The sequence below is a fragment of the Phyllostomus discolor genome, chromosome 7 (genome assembly GCF_004126475.2).
Source record: "Phyllostomus discolor isolate MPI-MPIP mPhyDis1 chromosome 7, mPhyDis1.pri.v3, whole genome shotgun sequence".
Lineage (NCBI taxonomy): Eukaryota > Metazoa > Chordata > Mammalia > Chiroptera > Phyllostomidae > Phyllostomus > Phyllostomus discolor.
This window is the reverse complement of record NC_040909.2, coordinates 110,113,376-110,135,657: the sequence shown is the minus strand read 5'-3', so window position 1 is coordinate 110,135,657 and position 22,282 is coordinate 110,113,376. Positions and strand designations below refer to the sequence as shown.

Genomic DNA, 22,282 nt, shown 5'->3' with positions numbered 1-22,282 from the left:
TCGATGCTCCTCTTCCCTTCTGAAGGGCGTCGTGCAGGGCAGGAGGGATCTGGCCTCTTCCTCTGCCCAGAATATCCCCACTCCCTCGGGTAGCTCTTGGCACAAAGAAAGCGCTCGATAAATCTTTATTTGCTAGGTAAGTTCATGTCAACATACCATAGTCACTGACTTTTGGTTTTGAATTCATTGGAGTCTTACTCTGCTACAGGTCAAATTAACTGTAAGGTAAAGGCTTTTTTTTTTTTGTATGATAACTTACAACTTATTTAAAGGGGTAATACTACTTTCCATGGAACATAATTTTTGAAACAAGCCTTTAGACATTATTAAATCTATTTTTAAAAGCAAGCTGTTAGGTGATTTTTTTTTGCACAACTCATGTTAACGCCACATCTTCCTCAATTAGTGTTGACATTGTGATTTACTTGTTAACCCTAATGTGAGTTGGTGTTTAAGGTTTCCACCATCACAACATTTAACATAGCCCGGTGTGTAAAATAGTGCATGTGATATTTCAAGATCTTCAGATAATCTTAAAGCAAATTATTTAGCAGACGTCATGCAATTGTTGTACACAGCACGGAGTGCCGGACGCAGGCTTACAGAGATGAATGACATGCACCCTCGCCAGCAAGCTACTGAGAGATCGGCTATAAAATGATATTGGAGCTTCCGACGTGTCTCATACTGTCCTGAAGGCTGGCACAGCACATGGAACACTCTGACGACCTGGGGAGTGAGCTGCCACAGCATCCCCTGCACTCAACCCCACATGTAGCAAACGGCCTTGGGAGAGGTGCCGACTCCCTCTGGGGCAAAGACAGTGTCCCTGAACTCAGGGTTCCTCTGCTGTGACCTCCCTTCACGCATGGGTGTCACTGGCGTCCCTCTGTGGAAACTGTGGATCCAGGCACCAGCACAAACCCTGCTGATTCTCTGGTGCCTGCAGTTGTTGTTAGTAACAGACTGGCCTTTGTGAAAGAAAAAAGAGCAAAATGGAATGGATATTATCAAGAGATAAATCTAAAATGGAGCTGGGGGCTCCCAGGAAGCTGAGCTGTCACCCCGCCTCCATGTGAAACTAAACTTTTTTTTGGTAATGTAACATAATGTAATGTAATATACACATTATGGATTCTATTTTTTTTTACTTTTTAAGTTCGGTTTATTGGAGTGACACTGGTTAATAAAATTATATAGGTTTAGGTGTGCAATTGTATAGTGCATCATCTGTGTATCGTGTTGTGTGGTCACCACTGGAAGCAAGTCTCCTTCCATCACTGTTTACCCTGCGTTGCCTCTTCTACCTTCCCTCCCACGACCCCTTCCCTCCGGTAATCACCGTGCTGTTGTCTGTGTCTCTGAGTTGTTTTTGTATTTTTTATTTTTTTTGCTTAGTCCCTTCACCTTTTTCATCCAGCCCACAACTTTTGAGCGGGGCTAAACCAAAGGGCTACATCCTGATACAGTTCCTGGAACTGGGGCTCTGCATCATTGAACTTTTTATTATAAAATAAGGTGTGTTGTTTTTTTTTTACCTGAAAATAGACACAAGCAATCAATCATATATGGTGCAGTGTGAGTCTGCTTGCCAGCACCAATCACAGCTCTTTAAAAACAACTGTGTAACCTCTTTGGAAGCCCCTCTTTCTCTGTCTTCATAAATTGTGTCTCCTTCCCCTCTTAGAACAGAATTGAGTTTCTGCACAAGTTTGTGTTTGCAAAACTGCAATTCCTAGTGAAGCTTTAGTTTACCTTGCTGTTCTTGGTTCAAACTGACACCTTTATGTCTGACCCAGGGTTTTTTTTTATTGTCTACCTGCATCAGTGTAGACTGGCTTGCATGGCAGGCAGACTTGCTGGTTTGCAGGTAGGGTAACATCTCAGAGTCTTCACAGTTCTTGGTGCTCATGAACAAGGAAATAGAAGGACAAAGTGGTTTAAACTTGCCAGTACATGGTGGAGGTGGGATCCAAACTCTAGGAAAGTTGGTGAGTTCAGTTTCAAGCTTATGAGCTTTGAAGTGCCTTGCATCTTGTACTGGTGATGCGTCCAGTACATATTTGGTCATATATGAAGGGACACAGGACATAGGGTCACATTTGGGAGCCAATGATATAAGTGTTGCTGAGATAGACGAAGTGCAATTAGAAGGGATAGAGTTCTCTTTCTAGAAGTTTGGCTATAGAGAGACAAAGATAGGTTGGATACTAGAGAAGGACTTCAAGGAGAGATCACTTATTTATGAATTTTTAATTTGGGATAGACTGGAACATGTAAAAATATTGTTGGAAAAGAACCACTAGCAAGGTGAGATTGAAGGGAGAGAAAGGAGAGGGAAACCTGATGGAGCAAGACCTCTAAGGAAATGTAGTTGAGGCAGGAGTGAAGGAGGCCAAGGTGGGTGAGGTGCTGATCTGGGTGTAGATGTGAGGCAGTCTTTTCCTAAAACTGGCCAGGCCACTGCCAAGTGGAATGCGGGGTGTGTTGGGGAGGGGGGCTCCAGAGCAGTGCCAGTTAGAAATAGCTGTAGGAGGAACAGAATATGGGGGTATCCGTAGACCATTGACTCTATGTGTGTATGGCCCAATGCCTTTGCACATAGTAGGTACTCAATAAAATAAACTGAATTAATAAGCAGACACCTGTAAATGAATTCTTGGGCAGTACCGAGGTGCTGATTGAAGTTGGAAACCACTTTTCTGCAGAAGCTGGTTTCCGAGATGATGAGTAAGATGAAGTTATGGCAGCAGGCAGGGGGCAGTGCTCTATTTGGTGACTATTTGCAGCCACTCAGTGGGTAGGGCCCAGCCCGGCTGCAGGGACATGGCAGGACAGTTAGTCCTGGAGCACAGGCAGGGCCAAAGTGGGGATCAGCTCGGAGGGAGGAGAAGGAGCAGCACAGCACAACCCGAGGGCTCTCCTTTGGGCACTGTGGATGCCAGGAGGCTGAAGCCTGGACACCCCTGCCTTCTAAGCATATTACGGAGAAAACAAGAATTGTTAAGTCGTGTGATCTGAGAATCAACTCGACAATATGGCCTCAGTCCATTGGAATCAGTTTTTATTATTAATGTGTTTATGGAATTGAGGTTCAGGCTTCCAAGGGGATGAGATAAAGGAATGGAGGTCAATCAAGGGGGTGGGAAAAACAGCTCCAAATGGGCCGCTGGGGATTCCGTTTGGAAAGAAGCGTGTGTGTGGCCAGCCAGAAAATGATCAGAATGGTTGTAAATAGGGGATAGTCAGAAAAGGAAGATTTCAGTAACTTTCCATTACTTGGCAATGTTTGTAATTTGGATTCCTCTGACACCAACAGAGGAGAAAGACAGCCAGCCCATAATTCTAAAGCTAAACTAAAACTGCTCTGGGGGCATCTGAAGATTTTGTTCTTGGAGAGTAACTGGTTTTTTGTTTCAGTTCACAGAAGTCAGCCCACAGGGCGACAAAGCGCTGACCTGCAGCGAAGCATCAGCCATCCAGCAGCGGATCTCCGTTTCCCTGAGCGCAGCTGGGAGTGACTTGACTGGCCTCCTGCCTGTGAGCCGGGCGGTGCTGCACGATTTCAATGGACACAAACCTCCACCCACATGTGTTTGGCAGGTATCCAAGGGTACCGGCTGCTCAGGGTCTCGATTTAAAGTGCAGGACAATGTGATAGTACATCTCAAGGGGCCTATTTATAGGACACTAAGGCTTGTCATTTTCCTTAATGGTCATCTAATTGATCTCAATGTTTTCGGGTTCTGCCATTTATTTCAACATTAAATTATGGGTTTTTAAAACCAGACCATTGTGCCTGGCCATCCAGTGGCTTCCTGCCACCGAGTGGGAAAGTCATCTGAGGAAACGTAATGAGATCACTGGGCAACCCCTTTTCATGGCTAATTATTGCAGCACACGCTGTATCGCATTGTTATTTTTAACTCCTCAGCATTAGCTTCTTTTCTTCCTAAGGCAACTTAAATCCACTCAATTTCTTTAACTGTCAAGAATGCAAATTGCAATTTTTTTTCTTATTTCCTGGGAAACGAGATACCTCGTGACCAGCTCCATTTTTTTTCTTTTCTCTTTTTTGGTTTACTTACAGAGCAGGGATTAAATCTTATTTCTGCACGATAACGTTGAAAGAGCAGGCTGGACACATTTCAAGTGGCCTGACCTATGGAGGGGTCTGTTGGCAAGGGTGGCTTCGTTCCGGTAGGGCAGCAGTTCCTTAACCCATCCTCCTGCTCTGCGCTGGGCTCTCTCCAATCTGTTCTTAACTGGCAGCCAGGGCGGTCCTGGGAAGACGTCAGTGGATCCTATGAGCTCTCTGCTCCAAGCTCTACTGGATCCCCATCTCCACTACTTTCCCCCCTCTTGCTCCACATTCCCTACGACTTCTTTATTGTTCCTTAAACACGCCAGGCACGCTCCTGCCTCATGACATCGCCCTTGTCTATTTTTTCGCGCTAGAATGCTCTTTCCCCAGATAACCATGTCCTTTGCTCTCTCACATCCTTTAAGTCTTTCTTAAGTGAGGCCTTCCTTGACTGTCCTATTTTAAATTGCAAGCTGGCCCGCCCCCCCACTCCACCTGAATTTCCTCTTTCCTGTCCTTGTATTGCTTTTCTCCATAGTGCATGTCATAATCTGTCTTACTGTGTGCATTTCTTTTTATTTCTCCCTGTTTCCCCCGTCTAGCACCTAAACTCCAAGATGGCAAGACACCTCGTGCAGTTTGTTTATCGCTGTGTTCATACTGGCTAGAAGAGTGCCTTGAATGAATCCATGTGTAGCCTAACGAGGCTTCACCAATACTTTATTTATTATTTATTATTTTTAATATTTTATTTATTTAGTTTTAGAGAGAAGGGAAGGGAGGGAGAAAGAGAAGGCGAGAGACATCAATGTGTGGTTGCCTCTCGCACGCCCCCACCTGGGGACCTGGACCGCAACTCAGGCTTGTGCCCTGACTTGGAATCGAACCAGAGACCCTTTGATTCGCAGGCCAGCACTCAATCCACTGAGCCAGGACTAGTATTTATTATTTTTCTTTTTTTTTTTTTAAAGACTTTATTTATTTATTTTTAGAGAGGGAAGGGAGGGAGATAGAGGGAGATAGAGAGAGATAGAGATAGAGATAGAGATAGAGATAGAGATAGAGATAGAGATAGAGATACATCAATGTGTGGTTGCTGGGGGTTATGGCTTGCAACCCAGGCATGTACCCTGGCTGAGAATCAAACCTGGGACACTTTGGTTCCCAGCCCGTGCTCAATCCACTGAGCTACGCCAGCCAGGGTTTATTATTTTTCAATTAGAGTTGACATTCAGTATTACTTTCTACCAATACTTTATATGGTCATCACTTAATACTGCCTGAAATATCCCGTATCCAGTGGTGTGCTGATGGCACCCTTCCACAAACAGAAACCGCGAACACCCATAACCACCCTTAGAAAAGAAGTACAGAAGAGTGCAGTGGGTTTTTAATGTATGTCTCCATTTTCAACCACTTGAAAAATAGGCCATTCATAGTGTTTCCCATATAATTAAGAACTCCATTGGCACCATTAGCAAGTTATTAGCAGTGAGTTGGAACTAAGTACCTTGTCATAATCTTTCCTCTGATAAAGAAGACAACTTTAGTAGCTCTGGTTGAATTGGTTCAACTTGTTCGCATTTTTTGCAGAAGTGATTTCTCTGAGTTGGGGGACAATTTTTCAACTCATTCAATATTTATTAAGCATCTTCTATATTCCAAGCAATAATGTCTTATTTGTAGTTGCTTCATTTATTAACTTCTATTAGCAGTCTTGTATTGGAGTGCTTGGTGTGCACTGAATCAAGCCCTTGGTAGAGGTGTGAATTGCTTTTCCATTTAAGAATCCTCAGGAGGTCATACCTGTTAAAAAGAAGACAACAGGCCAAAAGTAAAGTCTATTATGCTAAGCCCATGTCACCAAACTGAGACAACTTAATTACAGTTGCAGCTCTCCAGAAATGGAATCTTAAACCAGTCAGTCAGGATTCCCCCTATGAGCCCTAACTGGTTAGGTCACCTGCCTGATGGAGCTCTGTCATCCTCTAAGGAAAGCGACCTTGCAGAACCACCCTGCCTTTTCTGTCTGGTAGAACTTCCTTGTTTCTGCTCCCTTCTGCCTGTAAAAGTCTTTCATTTTGTACCTCTCCTGGGAGCTCCTTTCTGCCTGCTAGATGGGGTGCTGCCCATTTCATGAATCATTGACCAAAGCCAGTAGGCACTTTAGAATTCGCTCAGTTGAATTTTGTCTTTTAACACACACTTTGAGCGACACAGCTCACTCTCCTGGGGGATGTCTGGCTCTTTGGTAAGTCCCAGTTTTAGTCTCAAAATTCTGTCTCATTGCCACCAAATTCCCAAAGAAATCACCAGGCAGGGTTCTCCCAGAGCAAGTTCTGCTGTTCTGGGCTAGACTCAGTCTTTGTGGGGACATAATACATGCATTATAATAGGGCATATGATATCTATCTATCTATCTATTCCATATATATATATATATATATATATATATATATATAATACTCTTTGTACTAATTTACTCATTACTCTTCCAGGGACTGGTGAGGTCCAGTCATGGGTTTCACTCCCTTCTTAAACACAATCAGCATATGTTTTTTAATTCAACTTTCTTTCATTCGAGTATAATGGTTAAGCATGTGCGCCAAATAAAAATTTCAGAACACTAAAATATAACTCTCACACAAGCATAGAGTGGGCGTGTGTCACTGGTTTACTCCCACCATCAATGAGGAGCTGGCTGGGTGGTAGACCTGGTCCAAAGGAGCACAGCTGGGCACCGAAGGAGTGTGCCGGCCTGAGATCGCTGACTTAGGCACAAAACCGGCCAGTCTCCTAGAGCAACAGAACTGTAACCTCTGGAGCTATCTTTCTCACTAAAGAGAAACTCATTTGCATCGCTATAGGTCAAGAATCATTTGAATCACTTTCAGCTTTCTACAGGTTGCAGAAATGTAGACTATCTACCCTTGCAGAAATGTAGACTATCCTAATCAATTGTTAAGAGTGAGTCGCTAGGGCACACTTCCTAAAGAATAGGAGGGTATTTCTGGAGTGGGTCTGTCATGTTCCAGCATGACTTTGAAAAGGTGGGGAGCCATCCTTTTGCCTATTTCCACGTTTTGGATAGTTTTGTCTTAGCTATTAGGCTGCCTGGCTTCGAGTCCTGGCTCCCACACTCACTAGCTGTTACCTTGGCCACATTATTTAACTTCTCTAGGTTTCAGTTTTGTCATCTGTAGCAGCGATGACAGCAGTTCCTGCCATATTGGACTATTGTGCGGTGCCAATGGGCTGATCCGTATGAGAATAGAACGGTGCCTGGCATATAGTAAGAGCTCGGTAAGTCTCAGCTCCTACTGTGTATGTGGGCATTAGGCTGAGCTGTCGGAAATCAGAATAGGGGCTTGTGTCCTCTGGGTCATGGCCTTGTCAGGGGGAGACCTGTGCCTCCCGGGCCATCACAGAGTTGGTTGCAGTGGTCAGAGGGAGTTCTGGCCCACTGCCAGCTGCATTCAGGGGCCACAGTGGCTACTGGCAGTCCGGAGCAGTCTCTACAGAGGCAAAGACAGGGGCCCCGGTGAGAGAAAAAAGTCTGGACAAATGGAAACAGAGAGCTGAGGGTAAGGTGTCACTCACAGGTGGGGGCTGCTGAGCCAGTAGATACTAGAGTTTTACTTTCCTCCCGCACTTTCTTCCCCTCTTCTTTCATCTGTTGAAGTCTCCATTGCTTGCATTAGGTATGCTACTAATCTTTGAAGTTGAATGTGGTATACTCCCTACCGTTGGGAATTCATAGACTAGCGGAGGAACCAAACGTGACCAATCACTAACGGTGCGTGTTCAGTTTCGTGCACTGCATGAGAGATGCGTCTGCAGAAGGAAGGCGTTTTGCTCCCTCAAGGTTGTTACGGCAGCAGGTAGGCTGGGGAAGAACCAGAGAGATGGCAGTGGAGCTTGTGAGTACATTAGAGAGCTATGGAGATTGGTGGGTGCTAGGAGTTGGATTGTGTCACCCCCCAAAATATTTGTAGTTCTAACCCCAGAACCTCAGCATGACCTTATTTGGAAATAGGGTCATTGCAGATGAAATTAGCGAATGAGGTCATACTGTTGTAGGCTGGGCCCCTAATCAAATATGACTTGTGTTCTTGTGAGAAGAGGGGAATCTGGATGCAGACATGCATGGGGGAGGATGGCCTGAAGACACACAGGAGGACGACCATGTGAAGACGGAGGCAGAAATTGGAGCTATGCCACCACAAGCCCGGGAATGCCTGGGGCTGGTAAAGCAGGAGGCGGCAGGGAAGGACCCTTCCCCCCAGAAACTTCGGAGGGAGTGCAGCTCTGCCGGCACCTTGATTCCTGGCTTCCATCGCCAGAGCAGACAGAATACATTTCTCCTATTCTCCGTAGCCACTTTGTGGTACTTTGTTACATTAGCCCAAGGAAGCTAAAAAGCTTTGCTTGTAGGTGACATTACTTGTAATTGTCTCAACATTTGCATTAAAAAAAAACATAGAAAAAGGAAACATTGGTTTACTTAGCATAAGTAACATGGCCCAGTTCTGGAATGGTTTGGTCAGAGAGGAACATCCAGGAGACAAAAAGGATAAAGAACACCAGGTAACATTTAGTGAGGGCTGGTGATGACCCACTCTTTCAAGAGCTTTATGTGGATTAATTTATTTACCCTTTTAGCAGCTCCTACGAATTACGTCTTATTATCTCCATGTTCCAAATGAGGAAATAGGTTAAGTAACTTGCCCAAGGTCGAGGTGTAATAGGACTGGGATTTTGAACGAGGCAGTCTAGTTCCAGAGCTTGTGCTCTTAACCGCGACGGTGCTGGAGTCCTCTACTTGGATTCGGGGACGGGGAAGGGGCACGAAACTGCCAGCAGGTTTCTTCCCTGTCCTCGCCCTGTAACCACGGTCCTTTCCTCAGCCACTGCCTCCAAATGCCCCCTCCACCCCATGCCCTGGTGCTGCTCTTTCTCCTCTTCTCTTAACTTACTTAAAAAAATTAAGGTGAAGTTCACAAAACATAAAATTAACCATCTGAAAGTGAACAATTCAGTGGCATTTAGTATATTCACAATCCTGTGCAACCACTACCCCTATCTAGTTCCAAAACCTTTCACCCTTCCAAAAAAAAACAAACAAAAAAACCCCCTATTACTCATTAAGCTGTCATTTCCTATTCTTCTCTTCCCCAGTCCTTGGCAACCACCCACCTGCTTTATGCCTCTATGGATCCACCTATTCTGGACACTGACTGTAAATGGGACCATACAATATGTGGCTTTTTGTGTCTGGTTTCTTTCAAATAGTGCAATGTCTTCGAGGTTCATCCAGCATGTATCAGTACTTTGTTCTTTTTGATGGCTGAAGAACATTCTCTTGTGTGTATACACCATGATTTATGTCTCCATCCATCTGTTCATGCACGTTGGGCATGGTGAATAGCGGTCCTACAAACAGGAGCATGCATGTGTTGTTTGAGTGCCTCCAAAACAGTTAGCTTTGGTTGACCCGGTGTCTCTTCTTGTTTCTCATCCTTCCATGTTTGTTCCCCATCAGGAAAGTCTGCTGTTGGAGCACGGTGCAGTGAAAAAGCCTGCGACCGACCGAGGAGGAGGGTCGGGATCCAGGAAAGCCTGGGAACACACCCACATTAATCATCGTTTATTTCATCTGCCACACTCATTCTGTGGGACGATTGTCAAGTTTTGGAAAAATAGACTAAAAGTTTGCTCCTTTTTGAATCACAGAACTTTCAAGCTGGAAGAGACCATAGAGATTTTCTGATTGAGTGAATTTTCAAACTTTCCTAGGCCAGCTTCTCTCCGGCTGCATGAGAGAGGGCCCTGGGGTCCTCCCATCCCCTCCGCCCTTTAGCCGTGTTGGCTCTCACTTTCTCTGTTTTGCCTTTGTGTTTCTGGGTAAGATTTCACATGGAGCGCAGAGGGGTGATATTTTAAAATCTAAATTGTTTTGTTTCTGGTATTTCATCATACCCCTGGGTCCTTGACTCAGGCACTGAGCGTGGCATTCTGTGTTCACTGCTGTGAGGGCAACACCACTCAGAGAAAAAGACGAAACAAAGGAGAGCATTCTTCGGGTGTAAATAAAAAAAATCCAAAACAAAACAAAAAACCTCTAGGCTTCAATGAAGGGCAGATTTCCATGTGTAGAGATTTGGGAAATGCAGAAAGGCAAAGTCTCCTGCCTTAGGAAGGACTCCCAGAGCTGGGAGAAAGGGAATAGAGGGAATGCTGGGAGAGAGTGCGCAGGGAGGGAGCTCGGAGGCGGTGGGTGAGGGACCAGGCCCTGATAGGCGCAGAGGCAGCATCTAGAGGTCACCAGGCTCCCTGGGCACCTAAGCCACGGATGCGTGATGCACCTATGTTGGATGTCAAAGGAGGCCACGTCTCCATTGACCTGAGCCCTGTGTCGGGCACAGGGGGAGCTTCGATAGTGGATATCTGGTGAGGACCCCCTCTTACACGGGCCATCTGCAGTGACTAGCTGGAGGGCCTCCATTTGTGTCCCGACGCTTTCTCAGCCTTATGGCACAGGCAGCTAGTAGCTTACTCAATTTCCATTCGCCCCTTTTCTCTTGCCATTGTACCTCACATTTGGTTCAGGATGGCAGTGTGCTCATCAAAAATCTCATAGCTGTCTTTCAAGGTCATGTGGGCAGTTCTGGTCAGTGAAGTGGGGATGAAAACCTTCCATCTGAGATTGGATGAGGTTCCCAGGAAAGTTACTGATTTTCTTATCAAAACAGACAGACTCAGCTGGCAAGGACTTTTTGCCGTCTTCTCCTTTCCGTCTTTTTCCTGTTTGAAATGGAGACACAATGCCCTGGAGGTGTCCCGGACGCCGCGTGACCCCTTGTTAAGGATGGCAGAGCAGGGATGGAGATGGAGCCTGGTCCTTGAGTAGCCACAGTAGGGCTGCCTACCCACGACTCGGTTTCCTTGTTGCATGAAATAAATTCCTCACTGCCTCCACTATTTGGATGCTGAAACCTGTAACTGCATGCCCTTGTGACAGGCCCATGACTTTTACTCCATGTGGACCACTTGCTTTGGAGCATCTGTCCCCATGCAGGAGTCCCACCCCGTGACTGGTGTGGGACGTGGTCTGGAGGCCTGGAGGGGTGGTGCAGAGTGGCTGGGGACACTTCCTGTATCGGGTGAAACTGAGTGAAACACCTTCGCCATCTCCCTAGAGCTAGACATTGATAGATAGTCCTCTTCCATTACAGGAGAAGGGATTCGCTTAAAAATAAGAAGTAAAATCCTCTGCTCCAGTCCAGCCCTCCTCACTTTACAAAGAAAGAGGATGAGGTTGAGGAACACCTAGTGACTTGCCCAGGGTCCTACAGGTTGGTGGCTAATTTGGATTGGAGGGTAGGTTCCCCTCCACCCATTTTTCCACCACTGGAGTGGATCCAGCTAGGTTCCTTTATATTTTGTCTTCTAAGGTGATTAGATGAATATCCGGTGTGCCAAATTAGGGACATTTGAGGGTTTTGGGATGAAAGTGAACAGGGATTAAAGAAATCAAATAATTTACAAGAAATCCAGATAGTAATTAAAAGGATTAATCCTGGTGTTTCTAAATGACAAACAGCTCTCTTAATCTTAATTTATTGCTAAATTAAATGTGACAGCCTCATATGTCCTCATTTTGTTCTCATTTGCTCATCATGGGTGTACTTAAGACAAGTGGGAAACATAAATGAATCACACGTGAATCTCTGTCATGCGCAGGAGTCGGACAGCCCCACCAGTGCGAAGGTGTCAGGTTGTAGCTGACACGGAGCTCCAGTCTGGGGCAATGCTGATTTCACGTGGCTCTCTAGGAAATCGTCTCCGGGTGTAAAGTCTAGAGCTGAAGGTACAGTGCTTTTCTATGGAGGACAGTTTATGCAGAATTGGCTGGGAAAACAATAACGAGAGCTTGGAGAGTGGCCCATGGTAGGTCTCAATATCTGAGTGCTTTAGAGTGAGCTCGCAGAGGGAGTTCCTTTGGATTTTAGTAGAGCACCCCCTGGTGGCGAAATATTTTTCCTGCAGGTTTTTTCACCCCCAGAATAATGGAACGCAAACCCCCTGCATGAGGGGAGTAATTTTGGAACCACAGCGTTTGCCATTTATTGTGGTGATTCTGTACCTTTTTTAGGAAAGCATTCTACTGATGCGCATAGTTTATGTTCAGCAAAGCTTTACTAAGTCCCAACCTGTAGTCCCGTTGACACTAAATCCTCTCTTGTTTTTGTGTTCAGGTGAAGAGGGTCACTGATGCTCCTCCTAGCATCTGAAATGCACACTTTCAAACCCTGCAGTTCAAGCCCAGTGTTTAGGGGGCCAACTGGAAGGAAGGAGACAACTTTATTTAGTGTAAAAGGGACACTTTCTGCTGCTTTGTGGTCACGGTGTACTTTTGGATTAATTTAATTTAATTTTAAAATTAAGCACTTGGGAAGTTAAGTTCAGCCCATATGTAAGTATTATTTGCATCTTTGTCGTCTGTCTCCAGAGAACAGGAAACAGCTGCTGAGCTCAGTTGTAAAGGCAGAGGACACTCAACTGGAGTTGGGCAGATCATTCTTTTATTCCCTTATCAAACGTTTATTAGGCACCTGTAGTTAGCAAATACAAAGAAGTTCTTAAAGAGTAGATAGTCTAGTGGCGGGGGGAGAGAAACATAAACAAATAATTACAGTACAGGAGAGCTTTTATAAGTCTTAAATTCCCTTTACATTAACAATAACAAAAGACTACTTTAACCCATACAATTTGGACATACTGTTCAAAGATATATACCAGTTGATAACAGTTACACATGTATACCATATGAAGGAACATAAACTCACACTTATTAATCATAGAATGATTTCTTGGTTTAGTTGTTACCTTATGAGGTTTCGTCTAAGCTACTGTTTCCTGAAATAATAAAGGAAACTGCTGATGTAGCAATAAAAAAAGAAAAAATAAAAAACAAAAGGTTTCAGTGGCAAGTACAGTGTTGAGCACACAGTAGAGGATCTACAAATACTTGGGAAGTGAACAAATATATTAACAACAAGGTGGAGGAAGGGATTTTTCTATTTCTAATGTGAGCATTGTTTAGAATGTCTATTTTGGAACTCAGTAAGAGGTTCCCTCATGCTAGCAATCAAAGTATTAGCATCTATATAGCTGTTTGCAGTTCAATGGGAAAAAGTGTGAAGGATACATGTGAAGGGTGTTGTGGAAGATTGCATTTCCATCTTTCTTACAGCAAGGGGTAGCCAAAGAGTTGGAAATGGACATGTAAAGTGGGGGTTCTGGGTCATTTTCTTAAAGGGAATAGACTCAGATAGAATGTAGATTCTTTTGTCCTTCCCTTTCTCTGCTTGTTTGGGACACAGATGTAATTGGTGGAGCTCCAGCAGCTATATTGCATCATGAAACAATGTGGAGGAAGAAAACCTGCTAAGAATGATGGGGAACAGAAAGATAAAAGAAGCTAGGTCTCAGATGACCTTGGAGCCACTAGATTCATCTCTTGACTTCTTTTATGTAGGAGAAATAAAACCTTAATTTTGTTTAAGCCCATAATTGGGTTTCTGTTACCTGCAGCTGAACCAAATGCTAACCGATACACTGACATTTTGCTGTTTTTTTTTCCAGGCACTTGATAGTCAATAATTTCTTTCTTTCAATCTTCTTTCACAGCTTTCCCTGCCACAACCCTATCCTTAAATCCAGGGGTCTGAAAACTTTTTTTTAAGGGCTACAGTAAATATTTTAGGCTTTTCAAGTCATTCAGTCTCTGTTGCATACTCAGAGCCAACTCAACCTTGCCTTTGTAGTGCAAAACCAGCCGCACACATTACATAAACCAATGTGTGTAGCTATGTTCTATTCAAACTTCATTTACAAGAATGTGCAGCTGACCTGCACAGGGGCCCTAGCTTGCTGACCCCTTCTTTAGTCCGCAAACTTAGGGAAAATGAAAAATAGCATTTGTTTCCATAGTGTTTGGCGTCAGACTATTGTCCAAGGGTCTCTTTTCTTGGACCAGGACTTTTCCAAAGCAAGGACCAACTGTGTCTCATTCGTGTGCACATTCTCATCGCCACTTGGCACATAATACAGATTTGACATATATTTACAAATAAATTATTACTATTTTTCTTTTGTTTCAAACAACAATAATTATCTCTTCTTGTTTCTTTTAAAAAATGTATTGCATTTCTTGGGGTGATATTAGTTAATAAAATATATGGGTTTCAAGTGTACATTTCTATAATACATCACCTGTAGTTGTGTTGTGAGTACACCTTCCTCCCCTGAAGTATTCTCAAATAATAAACGGGAGTAAAGAAACAAGTCAAGGAGGCAATGAATCCTTTGAAGGTGGAGAAATTGAAGTTGGTGACAATGAGATATCAAGTTCTGGTTTAAACTAAAATCCTTTTAAGTAAAAACTGATTGAACGGTTGTGAAACTTGAACTTGCCAGAAATCTCTCTTCTTGTTTTCTCAGAGATTGCTCCACGTCTCCTATAATGTCTTCTGCACATTGAACAACAGGATAAAAGCATGCCCCTCCATTCCCCCAGGTCTCACACTCAGAGGAGAGCCTGACCCCAGGGTGCAGATATTCATCTCCGTCTATGATTGCTGGGTTGAACGGGCGTGAAGAAAGTGTGAGGACAGAGCAGGCGAACTTGATGAGCTGAACTTGATCCCTGCTAGTGGAGTGGGATTGTCTTTGGTCTTTGGACAAGGGCTACTTATGCTGATCATGTGACAAAATTCATATGTCCTACCTGCAAACTCACACACCCTTCTTTCCCCATCGATCTAATGCTATAAGCTTAGAGTTTGCCTGGCATGGTGCCAGTGCAAATGAGAATTAAGAACTACTACTATGTGAAAATGTTAGTTCCCGTGTTGCTTATTACCCTGCTAATCTGTATATACTGGTCCACAGTCCCTTTGCAAAACCCTCCGGGCTATGTGCGTTTTGGCCTTTAAATTGTTTGCCTTTTATAAAGGTAAGAAAGTATACACATTATGTACAATTGAATACCCTGAGTACAGCTAGGGAAGCACCCCTTGACTAAACACAGTAGTATCATGCAGAAAAAGACAAATATCCACACTCAGTAGATGAAGGAAGCCTGTGAATAGCCTCATTCACATCAGGTTTTGCCACCAAAGAGATTTTGATGACAAGTCATTTAAAAGAAGAAGAAGAAGAAGTTTTCAGGATTTCAGAAATGTGCACACGGTGTGGGCCCGAATCCAGTCTTCCCGAGAGTTCCGCCTTCCAAAGGGTCATCATTCACTCGACCGCAGAAGCACACCTGATTCGTCCCTCACTCTCGTTGCAGGAGTTTCCTGTTCTGACTTGTCTGTTCCGCAAGCTGCCCTCACCACATATGACGGGGGCTGAGTGAGTTTTTGTGGACTAAACAAACAGAGCAGTCTAGCAAGATGAAAGCTATGACAACCATATCTCAAGGACAGTTGAGGAAACCAAGCCCCGGGAGGTACGGGGCTTGGCCCAGGGTGACTCCAGAGTCTCCTGGCGTTTGTTCCTCCTCCCCTACTTATTTGCACACAGTGTGACTGAAGGTTTGGAAACGCAGCCAGGTTGGAAAAGGACAAGCAGCTGGGTCTAAAGCAGTGTTTCTCAGCCGGGGGTGATTTTAGCCCCTCTCCTGGGGTGGGGAAGATGTTTAGTAATGTCTAGAGGTATTCTGGGTTGTCACCACGTGCGGGAAGGTGGTGTGGCAGTTAGTGAGTACAGGTGAGGGATGCTGCTAAAGAAACGTCCTGCGGTGAAGCCGCAGAACAGTCTCATAACCAGAGATCAGCCTGAAAGTTAATAGTGATGAGGTGAGGAACTCATCTAAGAGTCTCAAGCCAGCCTCATTCAGAAACGCCCCAACCAAACCTCGTTCGTTAGGAGACCAGTTGACGCCTTTCAGTGTTTGTGCCTCTTCATGTCATTTTGTGCAAACCTCGCACTGCTCCCCCCACCCTGGGAGGTATCATGCCCCCCAGACCAAACCTGCCCTTCTACCAACTGAATGAGTTCCTCCGACTCGGGGACAGTCCCAGCCTGAGGATGGGCTGTGCTGCTGGCCCCAAAGGGACAGTGAACAAATGGGCATTGCTCTCCAATGGTGGGGGGCATACTTAAAGAAATCACAGACCTGGACAAAGTATCAATACACATGCCTTTAAGATCTGAATGATAATTTCACATTTCGTCATGCTGTCTTATGAAGATGGGAAAGAACTCTTGCCTTTGGTAGCTTTTGAATCACCAGCAGAGGGCAGACATTGCTTACCTAAAGGAAAAATTGCAGCTTTGCTCAAGTTCCAGCCCTGACTGCCAGGCCGGTACAGACCTGGCTGCAGGGACCCGCGGATCAGCTGCCTCCCCTGGTCCTATCTCCCTCTGGGTCGTAATTGGCGTGATCAAAGTCATCTCACTCTGTCAGAATTCTGTATCTGGAAAGATATGATTTCTCTCTCTCTCTCTTTTGTGTGTGGCATTTGAAACTCTTTCTTGAAAAATGGAAAAATTATTTTTCCTAATTATAAATAATGCATGAGCATTGAAGAAAATCTGAAAGAAAATAAGAGCATGAAGGAAAATTGCATCTCTCTGAGACGGTCACAGTTGGCTACCTTTTTGGTGCTTTTCCTTCTAATGTCTTTCCTAGTAAATCTTCTGAAATGCATTTGTAGCCGTGACACGGGAGGGACCTGGAGACACTGAGAAACCTACAAACATGCTGCGCTTCCCTGCCGCTGTGCCTCTGCTCACCCAGCTCCACTAACTCTTCTAATCTCTGAAAATCCAAATCCTAGATATTCTTCAAGATCAAGCTCAGATGCCTTGCGTGACTCTTCCCGGCAGGAATTGATCTATGTTGTCTGTATTTTTGTGTCATTGTGTCTGTGACTCTCCTGGCAATTACCACCTTTTGCCATATATTACAATTTTTAAGGACAGTTGAATCTTTCTACAAGGTCTAAATCTTATGAATATGGGAACCTCACTTCATCTTTCTATCTTTCCCAGCACTGACCCTGGGTTCTCACAGAAAGTACTCACGAGGATTCTGAAAGGGAAGGAAGGACTGAAGGAAAGAAGGGGGAGAGAAAGAAGGAAATTTTTCATTGTAACTTGCAACAAACTTTTGAGGAAAACGGGAATTATTCCAGTTTCACATAGGAGGCCCAGCAATCCTGAGGGCTGGCTCATGTTTATGATGTGGCATTTTCTGACATTAGAAGACTCAGAGTTTGGGCATTTTTGTGTTAAACTGTGCATTCCAAAAGGTTAGGTTGAAGTTCTAACCTCCTGGTCCTTGCAAATATGACCTTATCTGGGATCGGGTCTTTGCAGATGTAACCAGGTTAAGATGAGGTCATACTGGATTAGAATGGGCCCTAAATCTAATCTCCACATCCTTATTAGGAGATGGAGATTTGGACACAGAGGCACACATGGAGGAGGACAACTATGCGAGGAACAGGCGGAAAACTGAGTGATGCCACCACAAGCCAAGGAATGCTACAGGTTGTCGGCAATCACAGAAGCTGGAAGAGGCAGGGGAGGATTCTTGCCCAGAGCCTCAGAGGGAGTGTGGCCCTGCCAACACCTTCATTTCATTCCTCTAATCTTTAGGACTATGAGAAGAGAAATTTCAGTTGTTTAAAGCCATCCAGCCTGTAGTGATTACTTATAGCAGCCCAAGGAAACCAGTGCATCATGTTAAGAACTCTTAGTGACACCAGGCCTACCTGGGGAATCAAGGGAAGTCCTATGGATATTTGGAAGGAAGTTAAGATTCCAAGGAGATACAGGGAATTCTTGGTGGTTTAAGACAGAAGGGGTTGTTTGATGGGGTCAAAGATAGCTTTCCATCGTTTCTTTGCCTGAATTTTAGCATGGGCACAGCCTTCTTCTTCCCTCATTTATATTTCAAGGTATCAGGCCTTATTGAAGGTCTTTAAAAATGTTGCAAAAGTTTAACCATCTGATTTCTCCTGTGTCATCGATGGACCATTTCTAAACGCATGCAACCATGGTGGTATCTTGTTAGCTCCTAAGTAGTTCCTGCTATATTATGGTTTGCTTCGACAGATGTTGTGAAAAGCTAAAAACTGATAACCAGCCAGATCAAGCTCTTAGAATGAAAATAAGGATTTAATGTACTGCAGCTGTTCATTTATCCACTCTCATCCTAAGTTTCTTATATGATTCTGAGGATTAAATTATAACTGGGAAAATATTGCCAGAATAAGGGAATGGACTTTTCCCTCTAAAATAAGCCCAAATGGTCTCCCTCACCCCCACACATTGGTAACTTAGGTCCATGGCCCTAGATGGATCCCTTCTTAGAATAAAATGACTTGCAGGAGGTGCAGGTGACACTGCTGAGTGGATGTCATCCTCACTCCTCGTGGGAGGAAAAATGAGTCAGCAGACCTCTAGGTGACTTTCCCTAGGTTCCCACGGTGGCCTTCATATGCCTCCAACATTACATGAATAATGATGAAGTTGGTGGTGACAGGAATAAAGTAATAACTGCCATCACTGGAACAAAACCAACACTATTTATTCCAGAAAAGATTTTGGCCTAGCAGTGTCTGGCACATAGTATTCACTCAGTGAAAGCTTCCTGAATGACGAATATGTGAATGAATGAATGAACAGATTAGTGGAGCTGGACCCTTCTAGCAGTGCCCTTTCTTGCTTTTTGACTGAATTTATTTCCGTAATTTCCTGGCAGGATGTCTAAGTCCCAGGAAGGCTCAGTAAATAATGACAATCTATGACCAAAGCCATTAATTTTGAGTGGTAATAAGTTTTAGTTGCCTGTATTACCTCCTGCCATCAGCTCCCGAGCATACTATTGGGCTGGGATTTATCCTAGACAAAGATTTCAGGGATGCTGTGATGCATTGTCTTCAAAACCAAAGGTAATGACTTCCAATATAGCAACAATCATGCCATTTCTGCTTTTAGTTTTTGGTAAGTCACTGGAGTTTTTTCTTATTTGGCTAAAAATAATATTGCCATTTGAGTATTTCCTGACCTTAGGATTCAATCCCAATTGATTTATTTGACTAATATTTTTTGAGCATCTATTATGTGCCAGGCACTTGTAATGTGTTGGGGATTTTTTAGTTAACAAAATACCTACCTTATAACTACCTTTCTACCCTATAACTACAGCCTGTAGATTAGCTTCCTGGTCACCCCAAGAAGGTTATCAACACCTGAAGCTTTTCTTGAAGGCGTGGTTGTTTGGGCAGAGGACATAGTGCTTTGTTTGACCCATTCAGTTATTCTCCACTGCCCATAGATGGAGCATGACAGACCCATGCTAAAAGGAATCTTTCGCTACTGTACATATTAGTTCTTAGGTAATGGGTCCGCCTGTTATGAGGGGAAACCACCTCCATTGCATGACAGGAGTGGTTTAATCTAATGGGCGAAGTCATGCATTTAGGCAAGCTCCACACCCCAACTCTACTGAGACCTTGTACCCGATGGCCGCCCATCTGAACTGTGAAATCTGGGGGGGCGGGCCTTGGTTTCCTGTTACTTGGCTGCTCGTGTCACTTGGCATTGCTGCTGGAACTCACTGACCCCTCCCCTCCACTGCCTTCAGTGCCTACACAGCTCTTATGCTCTGCTCACTTCCCCGATTTTTTCTTCCCTGTGTCATTTGCTGACTTTTCCTCCTACACCCAATTCCTTATATAAAGGACTTTCTCAATAAGGTTTTGTTCCTGATTTTGTGTTTCTTCCCTTTTCTTTCTGTACGCCCTTCCTGGGCCATATTCTTTTCTGCCTTGGCTTCCTCCTCCACTTAGATATATTGATTCTGACATCCTCAACTCTGGTCTCTCTTGGGAACTTCTTCTTTTCTTTCTTTTTTTAAAAAAATATTTTATTTATTTATTTTTAGACAGAGTGGAAGAGAGGGAGAAAGAGAGGGAGAGAAACATCAGTGTGTTGTGAGATTCGTGGATCAGTTCCCTCTCACACGCCCCAGGTTGCAGGACCTGGCCTGCAACCCAGGCATGTGCCCTGACTGGGAATCGAACCAGTGACTCTTTGCTTCACAGGCTGGCACTCAGTCCACTGAGCCACACCAGCTAGGGCAGGACTTCCTTTTTTCAAATGATAATCAGGCTTTTCACTTTTGTATGCCTTTTAGGTTCCTCCACATGGTAGGTCCAAAATTGAACTAATCTCTCTCCCCTCCCAATCTGATTATTTTTCTCTTGTGTTTTGCATCTTGCTCAATCCCATCATTGGATCCTATCACTCAAACTAGAAATCTCAGTTAGCTTCTGTGCTTCCATCTTTTTCATTTCAGTCTGGCTCCAAGATGCCCCCAATTATCCTCACCTTCTAAAATTTGCATTTTTTATGGTCCCTCTGACACTATATCATGATAGGCCTATGTGACTAAGCAGTATGCTAGAAGTGATGGTGTGTGACTTCAAAGTCAGGTCATAAGAGAAAGTGCTGTCTCATCTATTTTTTTAGGTCACTTGCTCTGGGGGCCAGCTGCCATATCATAAAGACACTCAAGCAACCCTTTGGGGAGATCTGCGTGAGAAGGAACTGAATGCTTTTGCCAACAGTTAACATCAACCTGTCAGCCATGGGAGTGAATCATCTTGGGAGTGAATCCTGTGGCCCAGGATGGCTATGATTGTGGCCCAATACAAAATTGGAAATTTACTTAAAACCTTTTTTTGGTTTATCAGTTTTCGTTAGTGTTTGTGTATTTGATGTGTGGCCCAAGACAACTCTTCTTCTTCCAGTGTGGCCCAGAGATGCCACAGGTTGGACACACCTCTGACCCAATCAAACCTTCAGATCCAGCAGCCTTGGCCCACATCTTGACTGCAACCTCGTAAGAGATCCTGAGCCATAACCACTGGCTAAGCCATTCTTAAACTTCCTGACCCACAGAAAACTGTGAGAGAATACATACTTATATTGTTTTATGCTGATATGTTTTGGAGTAATTTGTTATGTAAGAATAGATAACTAAAACATTTATGAACCATATATGTGCACATGTATTTTTGATAAGGGAAGAGCACGAACGCAGCCCCCCACTACCACAGGTTATACAGTCAGATTTCCCACATCCGGGGAACTCACAGGGGTCAGCACACCCGGAGTGCAATGGATGAGCCTTGCCCTGGGAAAACCACCTTTGTGATCACGGTGTCTCTCCTGCCAAGTAAGTATAGAACCATATTTTATTAGCCACCACATTCTCATTGCTATTGCTCTGTAAATATTTTTTTATGTATAACTCATTTTCTTTACCTCTCCTGTTCTAATTTTAGGCCTTTATCATTTCTATCCTAGATTTATTTCAATATCTCCCTATTGGCTTCTTTGTTAGTAATTAACTTCCTCTCCTACCTTTAAGCCATCTTCCATATTGCCATCAATTACCTTTAAAATATAAATCTGATCATGTTATTCTACTACAATATAAGCCAGGATAGCCTGAAACATTGCTTCAGTAATAAACAACCTCCAAATCAAAGTGGCTAAGACAACAAAGGTTTGCTTCCTACCTCTGCTACAAGTCTACTGTCAGTCAACAGAAGTGTTATGCTCATTGTCATCACTCAGGAATCAAGGATGAAAAGCCAGTGTTTTAAAATTGCTGATCACTGGGTGGAGGTAAAGGAGAATGGGCCAAAGCATGCACTTTCTCTTCAACTATCCTTCAGAAGTGACTTGCATTACTCCTATTCACATTTCATTGGCCAAAGCAAGTCATGTGATCACTTCTGGCTTCATGTGGGACAGGAAATTTTATCCTGTCACGTATCTGCTTAACACTTAGACTTGTTACATATCACTTTCAGGCTGAAGTCCAAATCCTTTTGCAGAACATGCAAGGTCCTTTGTGATTTGGACTCAGTCTACATTTTCAACATCATCTATCACTCTCTACTTTTTACCCAACATGCTGCTCCAATTACACTGAATTTTTCTGACTTCTAGAATGGTCCCTGTACTTTCTCACCTCTGTGCTTTTGTACATGTTGTTAAATATGCTGGGGAGACCCCTACTCATCCTTTAGGCCTTATTTTCTCTTCTTCTATGAAGCCACTCAGAACTGTGTACCTGCTCACTCCTTCCTCTTTGACCCCATT

At 44.0% G+C, this 22,282-nt stretch overlaps 1 long non-coding RNA gene and 1 other non-coding gene across 2 annotated transcripts; both read right to left on the bottom strand.

Annotated features, from left to right (window-relative positions):
• Window positions 1–4,882: 4,882 nt before the first annotated feature.
• LOC118501889 lies at window positions 4,883–20,251 on the bottom strand. Its single transcript, XR_004904552.1, has 2 exons — window positions 20,149–20,251; window positions 4,883–4,929 (listed from the first exon to the last, which is right to left on the bottom strand). It is a non-coding gene; the product is annotated as an uncharacterized LOC118501889 (long non-coding RNA).
• A 940-nt stretch (window positions 20,252–21,191) lies between these two features.
• On the bottom strand, window positions 21,192–21,355 carry LOC114514910. The gene has a single exon (XR_003686138.1). It is a non-coding gene; the product is annotated as a U1 spliceosomal RNA (small nuclear RNA).
• Window positions 21,356–22,282: the final 927 nt, after the last annotated feature.